The following is an 18,039-nucleotide window of genomic DNA, read 5'->3' on the forward strand; positions in this document are numbered from 1 at the left end:
TACTAATGTTTCTAAGGGCTCAGGCCATCTTTTTCATTATTCCATATTTTCTTCAGGATGACCACCCAAACTCCTGGCTTCATCTACCACCATCTACTTTCACACGAAAATCTCTCTTTCGAGTTCCAAACCTATGTTCCTAGCTCTACCCAGATTTCCTACAGGTAACCCAAATTAATCTAAAAGCAAACTTGTCCACACCTTTCCTCTTCTTCAGTCAAAAGTCTCTTCCAACCTTTATTATCACATTAGTTATCTCTTAGTCACCCAGCCCATAAACTTAGGCATTGTAATGGTTCTCAATCCTTCTCATTGACAAATGAATTCAGAAACTTCCAAGGAATCCAGATTTCCAGTTGTCACCCCAGTCCTGCTAAGTCAGAATTTATGGAGCTGAACGTGCGGAATCTGTTTTTTAAAGCCATTCTAATGCAGCTATTCCCCAAAACAGGATTTGGTCACCACTCTTCTGGAAAACTCCTTCTTATCCCCTCCCTAAACATACACAATCACTTTATCTTGTATATCCTACATCCTACGTATCCTCTCAGTTTTTCTTCTCTTATCCATTCACATTGCTACTGCCTTGGTTTAGGGTTCCATCATTTGATGCCTGGATTATTGCCATAGTTTTCAAAATATGTCTATACATTTGATCCATTCTATCCTCCATTCTATCCTTCACGTTTGTCTGACTTATTTTCTTAAGAAAACACACACACACACATGCACACACACACACACACACACACACACACACACACACACACACCTCCCTGATGAAAGCTTCAATCTATCCCTACTGCTTTCAGGACAAAGGGTCAAGCTCCTTGATATATCATGTGCGAATCATAGTTTGGCCTCTAAGTCTTTAACCCCATCTGCTCCTTCCAAATGTATACTTGATACCCCAGTCCTAATGGACTGTGGCACCTAATGAACAATGCCTCCAATGTGTTGTATCCTCTTTTACTTGTTGCTTGGCTCTTGCCGTTTCCTCTATCTACCATGTTGTTCTTCCATTTCCTATATTTCTAAGTTCTATTCATCCTTCAAGACCCAAACAAATAACACCTCTGCAGGGAAGCCTTCTCTGGTACACTGATTTAAATGTCCAATGTCTGTGCTCACATCATATCCTATATATACTGCTATCCAAGTACTTATCACTCTCTATTAAACCATTTGATATCCTTATTTTATTCTTCCTCTAGGCTATGTGTTTCTTGAAAGCAGGAACCATGTCTAATTCATCTTTGTATCCCTATTGCCTAAAAATCTGAATGAATCAGCCATCAGCCATAATGGAAATGGACAACTATAAATGTTATGACAGTTTTAGCTAGCATTTACATTTATGAGTTTGCATAAATAATTGTCCAAATCTTGTTGAGGTTCTTCTAGATCAAGCCATAACATTAAAAAATATTACTTTTTCTCCCACCTTCAAGCTTAGAAACGCAGCATAGTATTTTGGTTAAGAACATAAACTCTGGAGTCAGACTGCCTGGGTTTGAATCCTTGGCTCTGCTACTTATAAGCTGTGTGACTGTAGGTTAATTGCTTAACTTCTCTGTGTCGCCCAATTGGTAAAATGGAAGTAATGCAAATACCTACTTCATGGGACTGTTACAAGGTCCAATTGAATGAATATAAGTGACATATAAGTGTTTGGTAAATAAAATAAGCAGATACAAGTAATGAGGCACTTACCTATTAGGGATAAGATGTGTGAGATACTTATAAATCCTGCAAAATCCATATTCTGCATTTCCATACCATTTCATTTTTTTTCTGCCATACCTGCCATCATGCAATCACCAATGGTCTCTATATGTCTAATTTCCTGCTTGCTTCTTCCACAGTATACTTCTTTAACTTTACCTACACTAACCCCTTGGGTCTTGGTAAACAACAAGACTTTATTCAGCAATTCAGTATCTTCTATTTTAATCTGGCAATTCTGTATCTTCTGTTTCAATCCAGCAATTCAGTATCTTCTGTATTGTATCATATGCTTATCTTGTTTCCTTTCTTTCTCTAATTTTTTCATAGTTTTGTTCTCAATTTTATATTAAATTCTTATTCTGAGTTCAGTGAGAAGAAACTAAAGCTCACTTTCCTGTAAAGCACAAGTGTAAGCCTTAAAAATATGGTAAGTATTTAGGGAAAAACCCTGATAAACATTACTATGTCTCCATACTAGAGACTCATCAAAAATGCAAAATTAGTTTGTACTCAAGGAAATAGATCTAATCATCCCCCTTTCAACCAACACATTAACTGGGTTGGGAGAGATGATCTCACTTCTTAAATATATACAGAGACATCTGAAGTGTTCTCATATGTACTTACACTTGTGAGGAAATGCTCTCTTCTGGAATGTAGGGATCTTATGTGGTCACAGAAGCCTAACTCACAGAATCTTGGGGGTAGAACAGGTCAGTAGTCTCTCACAAGATTTTATGAACCATGAGGCAACATTGATCCCAACTGGACAAGACTTTTCTGATTCTTGCTTTTATTTCACTGTCATTGTCTTCCCCAGGCCTTCAGATTTCACTCTTCCTTCCAGGTGATTACTGCACTATACAGCCCCTAATTTTTCTGCCCCAATCTTCCTCTTCATCCCTCAAATACTGATTTTTCACAGTTCCATAAGAACTGTATTTTTGATGATACTGAATTGTTGACCAAGTCCAGCTCCACAAACCTTAACTAGCTCCCCATTACCTGCAGAATAGCATGCAAGCTCTTTTTAGATGACATATGAGATGTTTCAAAAAAAGGCAGTCCAGGCTTTGGCTCAAGCAACCTTTGGAATTAATCTCCCACCACATCCGATCTTCTGCCAAACTCTACAACTCCTATTCCCTAGACACATCCTGCCTTTTCCCCAAGCGTGTTTTTTCCTCATGCGTTTCCTTTCCCTGGCAATGTTCTCTCCTCATGTCTTCCAGTCAAAAGACTATTCTTTATCAGATCCTAGTATGAAAGCTACCTCTTTGGTGAAACTTTCCTTGATATCCTCACATGCCTTGTCTTGGTGATAGTCTCTTCGTCACATGTGCTCCTATAAGTACTTTGTCTTTCACCACAGAATTTGGTACACTGCACTACAGAAATTCACTCTTTGACAGATCACTTCCGCAACGTATTGAAACTCATCTAAAACAATGCTTACCCACTTCTGAATCTCAGCACCAGGCAAAGAATTTTACACCTAACTGAGATCTGAAAACTCCAATTTAATTTGGAGATGTCTCTGACAATATCATTTTATGGGGAGTAATCCCAGTTTATCTGTAATAGATGATGTTGATTTGGGATGATTTACTGCAGGATGAAACACAAAGTTGAGCAAATGGTTATAAAATGTGGCTCTTGTCAAATCTAAATTCAGTAAAATTATTTTCAAAGGAAACTTGGATTTATGTTCTTAATTACTGGCTCAATAATGACAGTTTTTGCAAAAGAACACAATGAAACAGAGAACTTGCCAACTAGGGCAGAACGAAATTCCCAGTCACTCCTGCAGTAAATCTCCCACGGATCTCACTGTGAAGACTTGGCTGCATAATGAACAATTTCAAGGTTGTAGGGCCAATGTTATAAGCACATCAGAGGCTGAGTCACACTAAGAATAATGACATCAAACTAAAAAGTTACTTTGAAGAGTACTACTTCATTTTTAACAGCACCTTTGGGACTAAAAATAATTCAAAAAGAAAACACACAAAAACCCCCAATTTAACAACTACCAACATAATAGACTCTGCTAAGCAGTCTTCATCATCAAGTTCCAAATGTCTCCTATTAAAGGAAGAGCTCAAGAAAACCAAAAGAGGCTCCAACTCATCAACCAAAGACAGGACTGAGTAATTATCTAGAAAATGGAGGCTTAAATTAAAATTTACTTCCATTATCTGGTTTCATCAGTTCAAACATTTACTCCTTGAAAACAAGGCCTCTGTCTTACACTTTTATCTTACACATTCACTAAACACTGTATTGAGCACATAGTAAGCACTCACTGTTCAATATTACATTTTACTTAATAATGAAATAACAGTCTGAATTTCTCCACCTCATATTCCAAGTATGGACACCAGGAAATCCTTTTCTTTAAGTCTAAAATATCAATAAATAGCCCACATTATGGGCTGAATTATGTCTCACCAAAATTCCTAGGTGGAAGCACTATCTCCCAGTACCTCAGAATGTGGCTGTTTTTGGAAACAGGGCCTTTATTTTAAGAGGTAACTAAGCAAAAATGGGGTCATTAGACTGGGACTTAATCCATTTGACTTGTGTCATATAAGAAGAAGAGATAAGGACACAGACATCATGTACAGAGGAAAGTCCATGTGAGGACACATCAAGGCAGCCATTCCCAAGCCAAAGAAAGAGGCCCAAGAAGAAACGAACCCTGTAGGCACCTTGATTTTGACCTTCCAGCCTCCAGAGCTATGAGAAATAAATTTCTGTTGGTTAAGCCTCCCAGTCTGTGACATTTTAAAAACTTTTTAAATGGTTATTTATTTTTGAGAGAGAGAGAGAGAGAGAGAGAGAGAGAGCATATGAGTTGGGGAGGGACAGAGAGAGAAGAAGATACAGAATCCAAAGCAGGGTCCAGGCTCTGAGCACAGAGCCCGATGCAGGGCTCAAACTCAGGAACTGCAAGATTATGACCTGAGCCAAAGTCAGACACTTAATGACTGAGCCACCCAGACGGCCCTGTGGCATTTTGTTATGGCAGCCCTGGTAAACTAATACAGCCCACAAATTATGAGTACTAAGTTTAAAATTCACTATCAGAAGATTTAACTATTAAACCTGGCCCATGTGCTTAGATCTAATTACCACACATTTTCTTGTCTCCTTTTTGTTTTTTCAAAAAATTTAATGTTTATTGTTTATTCTTGTCTCCTTTTTGTTATGAGAGAGGGAGAGAGAATTTACTCTTCATTTTGAAACTTTACTAAAATTTGCCTGTCACCAACTTGAGGATGGATAGGAAGCTTCAAAGGAAATACACCAAGGAAGTTTTAAAAGTATGATGTATAGACTCTGGGGAGTATTGTGAGCAACCGATCAGATAACAATTGGAGGAATCTCCAAATTCCACAATTATTGCAAGAGTGATCAACTCCTACCAGCCCATTCCAGGTTGGTTCTGTCTGGCCAGTTTGAAATGCACCAATTAGGCCCCCTCAAGCCAGCTCTCACCTTGCACCCACCCCATCCCACTCCCTCTAACCCCCTCCCCAGGGTCACCTTCCAGGTGGCAACTCTACTCCCTTGGCCTGCTCTGGTGGGGGAGGGGGGTGGGCAGCTAGAAAGTAAGCACACCAACTCAAAGGCTCTATGCTTTTCTTCTAAAGGGAAGTCAAAAGTAGGGGGGAAAAGAGGAAGATCCTTAAAAGTAAGCATAGAAGAGGCAGAGGTTGTTTTCAAGAAACCTGGAAGAGCCCCAGACTGGCCTCCCACCTCCATCCCAGACTCACCTGAGAAACCCTGGTGGGAGCAACCCACCAGCCCTGTTTTATACATGCCCCTTTGCACATTTGCTCAATCTCTCTCCCCAACCAGACGTGGCTGGAGATAGTTCCACCAACTGGGAGGACAAAAAGAGCCTAAGATTTAATAAAACTATGTCTTTCCTATTTCATTTCCCATCACTACACAAATTTTAATTTCCAGTCTGTCAATACCTCTGCCTGTTCTTCTTTCTTTCTCTTCTGGTTCTGATAGTCATTTTATCCCCACCCACTCACCTCCAGCCCTATTACAAAACATCCTGTGTCCATGGAAAGTTTCCAGAACTCTCCATACCTTGAAAAGGTCAGCTTTCTCTCTCCAGAGACAGGTTTCACCCACATACTTACGTCACTAAAAGTGAAAGTGACTCACCAAATATCACGGAGATAGAAACAATTATGCTGAAAGATCAGAAGGAGAAAGAAGTTACAGAAAAGATCAAGTATAAAAGGATTGGGAGTAGTGGCTTTTCTTTTCTTTTTTTGTTTCTTCTTTTTTTACTTTCCTGGAAACACAGAATTCTGAAAAGAAGCTTAAAACTTCTTCCATACAGCTTGCAGGTGAGTGAAGTCAACAGCCTGTATTTGAACATTTGTTAAAGGCTGCTATCATTACTTATGGCATTAAAAAACAAAACATTCTTATTCCTAAAATCAAGAAACTACCCATGTGATTAGTAAGATCACACTTCACCCTTGTATTTTATAAGTTGGATAGCAGGTTTGGACACCCCACCACTCCACCCCCATACATACACCATTCACACACACATACCATAGAATCATAACTTTAAAACAAATGACTTTATTTTTTCCCCCTTTTTTTTTTCATTTCAATTTTAGTTAATATATGGTGCAATTTTGGTTTCAGGAGTAAAATTCAGTGAATCATCACTTACATAAACACCCAGTGCTCATCACAACAAGTGCCCTCCTTAATGTCCATCACCCATTTAGCCCATTCCCCACTCACCTCTCCTCCATCAACTCTCAGTTTGTTCTCTATCTTTAAGAGTCCCTTGTGGTTTGTTTTCCCTCTCTTCTCTTTTTTTCTCCCCCTTCTCATATGTTCATCTGTTTTGTTTCTTAAATTCCACACATGAGTGAAATCATATGTATTTGTCTTTCTCTGATTGACTTATTTCGCTTAGCATAATACATCCTAGCTCCATCCATGGCATTGCAAATGGCAAGATTTCGTTCTTTTTGATGGGTGAGTAATATTCCATTATATATATATGTGTGTGTGTGTATATATATATATATATATATACACACACACACACATATACATACATACACACATACACACACACACACACACACACACACACACATATATATATATATATATACCATATCTTCTTTATCCATTCAATGGACATTTGGGCTCTCTCTCTCCATAGTATGGCTATTGTTGATAATGCTGCTATAAATATTGGGGTACATGGTACTCCATCGAATCTATATTTTTATATCCTTTGGGTAAATACTTAATAGTGCAATTGCTAGATCATAGGGTAGTTCTAGTTATACTTTCTATTTTTACTTTGGTTTCCATACTGTTCTTCAGAGTGGCTGCACTAGTTTGCATTTCCACCAACAGTGCAAGAGGGTTCTCCTTTCTCCGCATCCTCGCCAACACCTGTTGTTTCTTGTGTTGTTAATTTTGGCCATTCTGACAGGTGTGAGGTGGTATTTCATCATAGTTTTGACTTGGATTTCCCTGATGATGAGTGATATTGAGTATCTTCTCATGTGTTTGTTAGCCATCTGGATGACTTCTTTGAAAAGTGTCTATTTATGTCTTCTGTCCATTTCTTAACTGGGTTATTTTTGGGGGGGTGTCAAGTTTGATAATTATTTTATAGATTTTTGGATACTAACCCTTTTTCAGATATGTCACTTGAAAATATCTTCTCCCATTCTGTAGGCTGTCTTTTAGTCTTGCTGATTATTTCCTTTGCTGTACAGAAGCTTTTTATCTTGATGAGGTCCCAACAGTTCATGTTTGTTTTTGTTTTCCCTACCTTCAGTGATCTCTCTAGTAATCTCTCTAGTAATCTCTTCAGTGATCTCTCTAGTTTGCGGCCTAGGTCAAAGAGGTTGCTGCCTATGTTCTCCTCTAGGATTTTGATGGTTTTCTGTCTCACATGTAGGTCTTTCAGCCATTTTGAATGTATTTTTGTGGATGGTGTAAGAAAGTGGTCCAGGTTCATTCTTTTGCATGTTGCTGTCCTGTTTTTCCAACACCGTTAATTGAAGAGATGGTCTTTTTTCCATTGGATATTCTTTCCTGCTTTGTCAAAGATGAGTTGACATATAGATGTGGGCCCACTTCTGCATTTTCTATCCTGTTCCACTGATCTATGTGTCTATTTTTATGCTAGTACCATACTGTCTTGATGACTACAGCTTTGTAATATAGCTTGAAATCTGGAATCGGAATGCCTCCAGTTTTGTTTTTCTTTTTCAGGATTGCTTTGGCTATTTGGGGTCTTTTGTGATTCCATACAAATTTTAGGATTGTTTTTCATAGCTCTATGAAAAATGCTGGTGGTTTTTTGATAGGGGTTGTATTTAGTGTGTAGATTGCTTTGGGTAGTATAGATAGTTTAACAATGCTTGTTCTTCCAATCCATGAGCATGGAGTATTTTTCCATTTCTTTGCATCCTCTTCAATATCTTTCATTAAGTGGTCTATATGTTTAGAGAATAGATCTTTTACCTCTTTAGTTAGGTTTATTCCTAGGTATCTTATTGTTTTTGGTGCAATTACAAATGGGATTAATTCCTTGATTTATTTTTCTGCCGCTTCATTATTGATATATAGAAATGCAACATATTTCTGCACATTGGTTTTATATCCTGCAACATTGCTGAATTCATGTATTAGTTCTAGCAATTTTCTGGTGGAGTCTTTTGGGTTTTCTACAGAGTACCATGTTGTCTGCAGATAGTGAAAGTTTGACTTCTTCCTTGCCAATTTGGATGCTTTTTATTTCTTTTTGTTGTCTGATTGCTGAGACTAACACTTACAATACTGTATTAAACAGTGATGGTAAAACTGGTCATCCTTAACTTGTTTCTGACTGTAGGGGAAAGGTTCTCAATTTTTCCCCATTGAGGATGATATTAGCTGTGGGACTTTCATAAAAGGCCTTTATGATGTTGAGGTATGTTCCATCTATCCCCACTTAGTTGAGGATTTTTATCAAGAAAGATGTTATATTTTGTCAAATGTTTTTTTCTGCATCTATCGACAGTATCATATGGTTCTTATCCTTTCTTTTATTAATGTGATATATCACATTGATTGATTTGATTTGTGAATACTGAACCAACCCTACAGCCCAGGAAAAAATCCCACTTGATTAATTCTTTTAATGTACTGTTGAATTTGATTTGCTAGTAACTTGTTGAGAATTTTTGCATCCATGTTCATCAGGGATACTGACCTGTAATTCTCCTTTTCAGTGGGTACTTTGTCTGGTTTTGGGGAAAAAAAATGACTAACTTTAAAATATTCTTGATTTGATCAATAATGGTGGAACATTTCTACATTAATTAAACAGTTAGTCAAGAGTTATGTTAGTAAGCATTTAAGGAATTTACTTTATCATGCAAAGCAAAACAGAAAAAGTTTTTAAAAACAGCATTAACATCACAACACAAGTCCACACTAGTGGCAATGGGAGAAATTTTGCAAAAAAATGTGCTTGTTGCTATATAGTGATCAAAATTTGGCTAGAAATTTTTCTTTATAGTCAGTGCATGAAAACAATGGAATCAACTTATTTCACATATTTAAAATATGACAAATACAATAATAAAAAGCACAAAGTGGTTTAATTCCATCATATTATAAAACCCTATACATTCAAGTATAATGATTTGTAGGGAATCAGTAACTAGAATCTAGTTGATTGCGGAGATTTGTCTAAGATTATTATAATGCTTTCACCTCACAAATTTGCACAAAGGTGACATTAGCTTCTTAAATAAAGAATTGAATTCAGAAATGTTAACTACTCACCAGTTTATGATCAATAAAATTTATAAAGCATGAATCTTATATAAAATTCTTAGAACATTACCATTATTTCAGTTAACATTTATGGGATGCATGCTATGTGCGAGATACTACACTAGAAATTTTTAATAACATATCTCATTTCATTCTTTGTCTTATTAATCTGTAATCTTTAATTACTATCTATGGGAAAGGTATTATCTTCAGTTTTAGAAATGATAAAACTCAAAGAATTTACATTATGTCTGCATCATACAATTAGTAACTATTAATATAATGCAAAATATTTTCTCTTTAATAGAAAACATTTGGTAAGATGTACATCAAACAATTGAAATGGATTCTTTCAGTTAAATTCAACAAGTAATTACTGAATGAGATCATGAAAGCTATTATATTCAGGTGCAGAGCTTCTGTTGTCCCCTCCTATGGAGTCAGGACAGGTTACTCTTCCAGTATGGATATATGACAATACATATGAAGTATTGTCAACCAGGGAAGCTTACTTAAGCTTCGTGTCCAGAGTTTTTAGTGGGGCTTCATCATATAGGGATGTTTGACTGATTGCTTGCCCTGCATGGTTAATCTCAGTTTCCATTTGACCCAAAGCACCCACCTTAAGTCACATTGTTGACCTTTCTGCAGTGGCCAGCCCCCACCTTAAGACTAAATGGGTGTGGCCAGGCCTCCACACTAAATCACACTGTTAGACTATTCAGTATGACCCAAGGCCCCTAAGCAAACAAAGAAATTCTATCAGGCACAACACCCCTAGGACTCAAAGATTACCCCCTAGAAGCCAGGGCAAAGGTCAGAATTTTCTTTGAGCAAAAGATTCTTTATCATAAATTCTTTCCTACACACCCACTCTATTTGGTTTTGAAAGTATCCAAATTTTTATTTACCCATTTTGAAATGGTGAAAAGCCTGAAATTCCCCATCCCCATCTTCTGTCCTCTCTAGAGAAGAGAGCATTTCCTTTCTTGCCCCACAAAAACCATGAGGTCTGAGAGACATGTCACTATTCTTCAGCCTCCCTATTGTCCCTTTTATATCTTTATTATTCCTCTTTCTTAGGAGAGGCCTCCTCTTATGAGATTCATGCCAACCATCTCTCCACACCTACTTACTAACAAATTTCCAGTCATTTCCCACTTTTACCAATTTAGGAATGTCAGTCTTCCTTTCCATATTAAATCCATGAAGGCAAAAGTTTTGCCTCTAAACTCATTAACCTACCAAATTAAAGCTATCTTTACTTCTTTATCCTCTAAAACTGTTACTCTTTAATCTTGAGCTCTGATCTCTGATCACACAATCTCTTATCCCTTTAGTCCATTAGTCTCTTCCTTCCAGATAGTAAGCTCTTTGGTCCCTTAATCACCCCTTAATCCCATCTTTTTCATTTGCAAACCCAACAGACATCTTTCAGACCCTGTTATTTGATCTTTGTTCTGAATTCGACACTTCTAATTCTGGTTTTTTGAAACATTCTCATCCCTTGGCTTCAATGATCCCATTCTCTCCTACTTCTCCTGCCTTACTGCCAATTTCCTTATTACTTTCCTCTATTCCTCTGCTTACTCCTCAAATATTATTGTACCCTAGAATTCTTCCTGTTTTTCTTTTCCTCCCTTCATTCCTTTCCTGGGCTTGACAATGCCCTCAGAATACAGTCAAAATTATACAACATAGAATATGAAACCTTATATCATCTGAGTCCTGTCTATGTTGAACTGAGTTCTGATTTCCTTTCCAGCTTTGTCTCAGCCAATCTATGGTACACAAAGTAACAACCTTACCAGTTAATGTAAGTTTTTCAGATGTTCCAGGTTTTTCTTATCTCTGTGTCTTTGTTCATGCTGCTCCCTCTGCACAGGCACTTTAGAAGAACTTATTCAACCCTGTTGTCCCAAGGGAGGAGCACTTTATCTATGCAATACCAATGAGACCACTGGCCACAACTCTCTAACCACAGTGACTGGCTCAGGAAGGGACATATGACTCAGGTGAAGTCAATTAGGACCCAGAAAGTTCAATTCTGAGACATTGAACCTCCAGGAAAGCAGATTCTCTCTCTTCTCCTATCTGTTGTGGGCTTTGGGGGCCACCACAAATAGCCTGAGAATGGAGTCAATCCAAAGGAAACAAACTGAAAGATTGGATATTGGTGGTATCATCTGAGCCCAGGGTGAATCTACCACTCACGCTCGAGCCATTGCTAGACCTTGTCAGCTTACATGATTAAATAAATTCTCTTTGTGCATAAATTAGTTTGGATTTATTTTTCACTTTCTAGAAGAGGAAGTCTAAAAACTGATACTGTGCTCAACAAATATTTGTCAAATAAATGGAAATGGTAAAATTAGGAGATTAATGATCTCATGGGCCAATCTGAGAATTAAATGATTTAACAATCTGAAGTGCCAAGAATAGTGCCTAGCAAAAGGCAGATAACCCAAAACTTCTTTTAGGTTTCTGTGCCCCTTAGCCTTCTCACTATCCGCACAAAGTCCACACAACATAATTCAAAATGGCTACCTGCACCAGATTTTATAGTAATATGAAAATACATACTCTCAAGCATTTCAATTATTAAATCCTAGACTTTTTCTCTATAAATCCTTTCCTCCTATTAAAGACCACAATGTTAAACACATCCCTTAGTATAGCATCTTAAAATGTTTTGCCTGCTATGCATGCAAAAACATAATATTTAGAGTAAAAGACTGTCAGATCTGACTTCATATTTAAAACGTCTGCATGTCAAAAACATAACAAAAATTTAAAATATATTGCACTTGGAAAACTGCCCAACATGTGTAAACACAGAGTATCTTAAAAATCTTACAAATCTTGAAAAAAAGACAAACGCCATACTGGGAGAAAAAATATGTGTTGCATATAAACTGTTCATTTGCAAAATAATACCTACAAATAACCATTAATTATATTTTTAATATCAACAAACTTATCAAAGGCATATTCATTAAACCAACAAAATATAACTCTCTCCCTTGTATTGGCAAGTTGGAGAAAGGAACAGAGACACATGTATACCTATGCTCTGCTGGTGCAAATGTAAATTGTCAGGATGGTAACTTACAATTTACCTCAAAAAATATATGACCTTTGACCCACAATTCCACTTCCAAGAATTTATATTTGGGAATTAATCATAGAAATCCACAAAGAATTAGAAATAATGATGTAAATGTAACAATATACTTTATAAGTGTGAAAAATTGAAAGTAGATTACTGGCATCTATTATTTAATTATTGAATTCCCATTTATTAACTTTATTGTCTATCAAATGGTCTACTGAATTTCACGTACATTGTCTCAGTTTTTATTTTATAGATTTAAAAATTTGATTCAGAGATGTTAAACCTCTTGATCAAAATAATAAACCTACTGGGTAGGGGTGGGGAGGGAAAAAAATCATAAAGCTATTAAGTGGCAGATTCAGAATTCAAACCCAGTTGTATTTATTTCCAAAATCTATGATCTTTACTACTATTTTTAGATTATTTATCTATTTATTTATTTACTTTGAAGTTAGTTAACATACAGCGTAGTCTTGGCTTCAGGAGTAGAACCCAGTGATTCATCTCTTATGTATGACACCCAGTGCTCATCCTGAAAAGTGCCCTCCTTAATGCCTGTCACGCATTTAACCCACCACCCCCTCCAGCAACCCTCAGTTTGTTCTTTGTAGTTAAGAGTCTCTTATGGTTTGCCTCCCTCTCTGTTTTTATCTTATTTTTCCTTCCCTTCCCCTATGTTCATATGTTGAGTTTCTCAAATTCCACATATGAGTGAAATCATATGATATATCTCTTTCTCTGACTGACTTATTTCATTTAGCATAAAACCCTCCATTTACATCCACATTGTTGCAAATGGCAAGATTTCATTCTTTTGCATCACCAAGTAGTATTTCACTGTGTATATATACCACATCTTTTTAAAAATTTTTTTAATGTTTTTATTTATTTTTGAGACAGAGAGAGACAGAGCATGAGCAGGGGAGGGGCAGAGAGAGGGGGAGACACAGAATCTGAAGCGGGCTCCAGGCTCTGACCTGTCAGCACAGAGCCTGACTTGGGGCTCGAACTCATGGAGTGTGAGGTCATGACCTGAGCTGAAGTTGGACACTTAACCAACTGAGCCACCCAGGCGCCCCTATATACCACATCTTAATCCATTCATTAGTTGATGGACATTTGGGCTCTTTCCGTAATTTGGTTATTGTTGATAGTGCTGCTATAAACATCGGGGTGCATGCGACCCTTCGAATCAGCATTTTTGTATCCTTTGAATAAATTCCTAGTAGTGCAATTTCTGGGTCATAGGGTAGTTCTATTTTTAACTTTTTGAGGAATCTCCATACTATTTTCCAGAGTGGCTGCACTAGTTTGCATTCTCACCAACAGTGCAGAAGGATTCCCCTTTATCCACATCCTTGCCAATATCTGTTGTTTCCTAAGTTGTTCATTTTAGCCATTCTGACTGGTGTAATGTGGTATTTCATTGTGGTTTTGATTTGTATTTCCCTGGTGATGAGTGATGTGGAGCATCTTTTCATGTGTTTGTTAGCCATCTGGATGTCTTCTTTTGAAAGATGTCTGTTCATGTTTTCTGCCTGTTTCTTTACTGGGTTATTTGTTTTTCTGGGTATTGAGTTTGGTAAGTTCTTTATAGATTTTGGATATTAACCGTTTGTCAGGTATATCATTTGCAAATATCTTCTCCTATTCCACTGGTTGCCTTTTAGTTTTGTTGATTATTTCCTTTGCTGTGCAGAAGGTCCCAACAGTTCATGTTTGCTTTTATTTCCCTTGTCTTCAGAGACATGTCAAATAAGAAGTTGCTGCAGCCTAGGTCAAAGAGGTTGCTGCCTCTTTCATCCTGTAGGATTTTAAGGGTTTCCTGTCATACATTTAGGTCTTTCATCCATTTTGAATATATTTTTGTGTATGGTGTAATAAGGTGGTCCACTTTCACTCTTCTGCATATTGCTGTACAGTTCTCCCAGCACCATTTGCTAAGAAACTGTCTTTTTTCCATTGGTTTCTCTTTCCTGCTTTGTCAAAGATTCATTGGCCATATATTTGTGGGTCAGTTTCTGGGTTCTCTATTCTCTTCCATTGATCTCTGTGTCTGTTTTTGTGTCACTACCATACTGTCTTGATGATTACAGCTTTGTAATACAGCTTGAAGTCTGGGATTGTGATGCTTCCAGCTTTGGTTTTCTTTTTCACCATTACTTTGGCTATTTGGGGGTCTTTTGTGGTTCTATGAAAATTCTAGGATTGTTTGTTCTAGCTCTGTGAAGAATGCTGGTGGTATTTTGAAAAGGATTGCATTGAATGTGTAGATTGCTTTGGGTAGTATCGACACTTTAACAGTATTTGTTCTTCCAATCCATGAGCATGGAATGTTTTTCCATTTCTTTGTGTCTTCTTCAATTTCTTTCATGAGCTTTCTATAGTTTTCAGCATACAGATCTTTTAACTCTTTGGTTAAGTTTATTCCTAGGTATTTTACGGTTCTTGGTGCAATTATAAATGGGATCAATTCCTTTTATCTCTTTCTGCTGCTTCATTATTGGTGTATAGAAATGCAACCAATTTCTGTACATTGATTTTATATGCTGCAACTTTGCTGAATTCCTGTATCAGCTCTACTAGTTTTTTGGTGGAGTCTTTTGGGTTTTCTATGTAGAATATTATGTTATCTGAGAAAAGTGAAAATTTGATTCTTATTTGCCAATTTGGATGCTTTTATTTCATTTTGTTGTCTGATTGCTGAGGCTAGGACTTCCAACACTATGTTGAACAAGAATGGTGAGAATGGACATCCCTATCTTGTTCCTGATCTCAGGGGGAAAGCTCTCAGTTTTTCCCCATTGAGGATGATATTAGCTGTGGGCCTTTCATATATGGATTTTATTATGTTAAGGTATGTTCTTTCTATCCCAACTTTCTTGAGGGTTTTGTATCAAGAAAGGATGGTGTATTTTGTCAAATGCTTTTTCTGCATCTATTGACAGGATCATATCATTCCCATCCTTTCTTCCATTAAAATGGTGTATCACATTGATTGATTTGTGAATTTTAAACCAGCCCTGCAGCCCAGGAGTAAAGCCTACTTGATCATGGTAATTCTTTAAATGTAGAGTTGAATTCAATTTGCTAGTAACTTGTTGAAAATTTTTGCACCCAGGTTCATCAGGGATGTTGGCCTGTAATTCTTCTTAGTGGGGTCTTTGTCTGGTTTTGGAATCAAGGTAATGCTGGCTTCATAGAATGAGTTTGGAGACTTTCCTTCCATTTCAATTTTTTGGAACAGTTTGAGAACAATGGGTATCAACTCTGTTTTAAATGTCTGGTAGAATCCCCCTGGGGAGCCATCTGGCCCAGGACTCTTATTTGTTGGGAGATTTTGATAATTGATTCAATTTCTTTACTGGTTATGGGTCTATTCAAATTTTCTATTTCTTCCCATTTGAGTTTTGGTAGTGTGTGAATGTCTAGGAATTTGTCCATTTCTTCCGGATTGTCCCATTTGTTGGCATATAATTTTTCATAGTATTTTCTTATAATTGTTTGTATTTCATGGTGTTAGCTGTGATCATTCCTCTTTCATTTGTGATTTTATCTATTTAGGTCCTCTCTCTTCTTTTTGAGAAGTCTGGCTAGCGGGTTTTCAATTTTGTTTATTCTTTCAAAAAACCAGCTCTCAGTTTCATTGATCTGTTCGTTGATCTCTTTTTTTTTGGATTCTATCTTGTTTATTTCTGCTCTAATCTTTATCATATCCCTTTTTCTACTGGCTTTGGGTGTTATTTACTGCTCCTTTTCTAGGTCCTTCAAGTGTAAGGTTAGACTATGTGTTTGGGACCTGTTTTAACTTCTGGAGATAGGCCTGAATTGCAATGTATTTTCCACTTAGGATTGCCTTTGCTGCATCCTAAAGGATTTGGACCGTCATGTTTCATTTTCATTTACTTCCATGTATTTTTAAATTTTTCTTTCACTTCCTTTTTAACCCATTCATTCTTTAGTAGGATGTTCTTTAACCCCATGCATTTGGGGGCTTTGCAGATTTTTTCTTGTGGTTGATTTCAAGTTTCATAGCTTTGTGATATGAAAATATGCATGGTATGATCTCTACTTTTCCTTATCTGTTGAGAGCTGTTTCGTGACTCAGCATGTGATCTATTTTGGAGAATGTTCTGTGTGCATTCAAGAAAAATGTATATTCTGCTGCTTTAGGATGAAATGTTCTGAATATATCTGTTAAGTCCATCCAATCCAATGTGTCACTCAGAGCCATTGTTTCCTTATTGATTTTCTGCCTAGATGATCTGTCCATTGCTATAAGTAGAGTATTAAAGTCCCCTACAACCATGGTATTGTTACCTATACATTTATTTATGATTGTGATTAATTGACTTACATATTTGGGTGCTTACACATTGGGGCGCAAACACTTAAAATTATTAGCTCTTCTTGATGGATAAACCCCTTAATTATGATATAGTGCCTTTCTTCATCCCTTGTTACAGTCTTTGGTTTAAAATCTAGCTTGTTGATATAAGTATGACTACACCAGCTTTTTTTCTTTCTTTTTTTGATGTCCATTAGTGTGATAGATTGTTCTCCATCCCCTCACTTTCAATCTGCAGTTGTCCTTGAGTTTAAAATTAGTCTCTTTTAGGCAGCATATTGATAGGTCTTGTTTGTTTGTTTTTAATTTTTGATGTTTTTCTATTTATTTTTGAGACAGAGAGAGACAGAGCATGAGCAGGGAAGGGGCAGAGAGAGAGGGAGACACAGAATCTGAAGCAGGCTCTAGGCTCTGAGCTGTCAGTACAGATCCTGATGCAGGGCTTGAACCCATGAACCATGAGATCATGACCTGATCTAAGGCCGGATGCCCAATCAACTGAGCCACCCAGGCACCCCTGGGTGTTTTAAATTCTTGTTGTGTGTCCTGAGCCTACCAGTACTTTCATATTAAGAAGGGATCATACACTGTCCAGGTCCTATCACTTCAGGAAGTGTTTTTGGTGTATGTTGCATGCACTCTGATGTTGCATTTTGGCTGCTCTGTCCCACTGGTCAGTCCTCTGCAAAGCTCCTCCTTGCTTGTAGTGGTGGAGTGTTTGGACGTTTTACCAGGAATGCTTTGATTTGTTTGTTCAAGTAAATCTGGCGGTGTGGGGTGGGGAAAGGAAAAGTGAGGGAGGGGGGCAGGAGCCTGATCCCAGAAAAAGAGAAAAATGAAGGGGGCGAAAAGAAGATGAAATAGAGAATCAAAAAAGTAAAGTCTAAATCCAGAGAAAGAGAAAGGAAAATAAAGAAGAAAGAGAAAAGGAGGAAAAAGAATAGAATAAAAATGCTTGATAAAACATTTAGATATATAATTATTTAAAATTTTTTTTAATGTTTATTTA

At 37.1% G+C, this 18,039-nt stretch overlaps 1 protein-coding gene across 1 annotated transcript in view; it reads right to left on the bottom strand.

The window, feature by feature from the left end:
* Positions 1-2,356, bottom strand: part of CC1H1orf141 (chromosome C1 C1orf141 homolog) — a 43,296-nt gene extending 40,940 nt beyond the window's left edge. The window contains exon 1 of the mRNA XM_043575220.1: positions 1,714-2,356. The gene's annotated coding sequence lies outside the window, so the exon portion shown is untranslated. The remainder of the gene's footprint in view (positions 1-1,713) is intronic.
* Between the last annotated feature and the right edge of the window lie 15,683 nt (positions 2,357-18,039).

The sequence above is a fragment of the Prionailurus bengalensis genome, chromosome C1, assembly GCF_016509475.1.
Source record: "Prionailurus bengalensis isolate Pbe53 chromosome C1, Fcat_Pben_1.1_paternal_pri, whole genome shotgun sequence".
Lineage (NCBI taxonomy): Eukaryota > Metazoa > Chordata > Mammalia > Carnivora > Felidae > Prionailurus > Prionailurus bengalensis.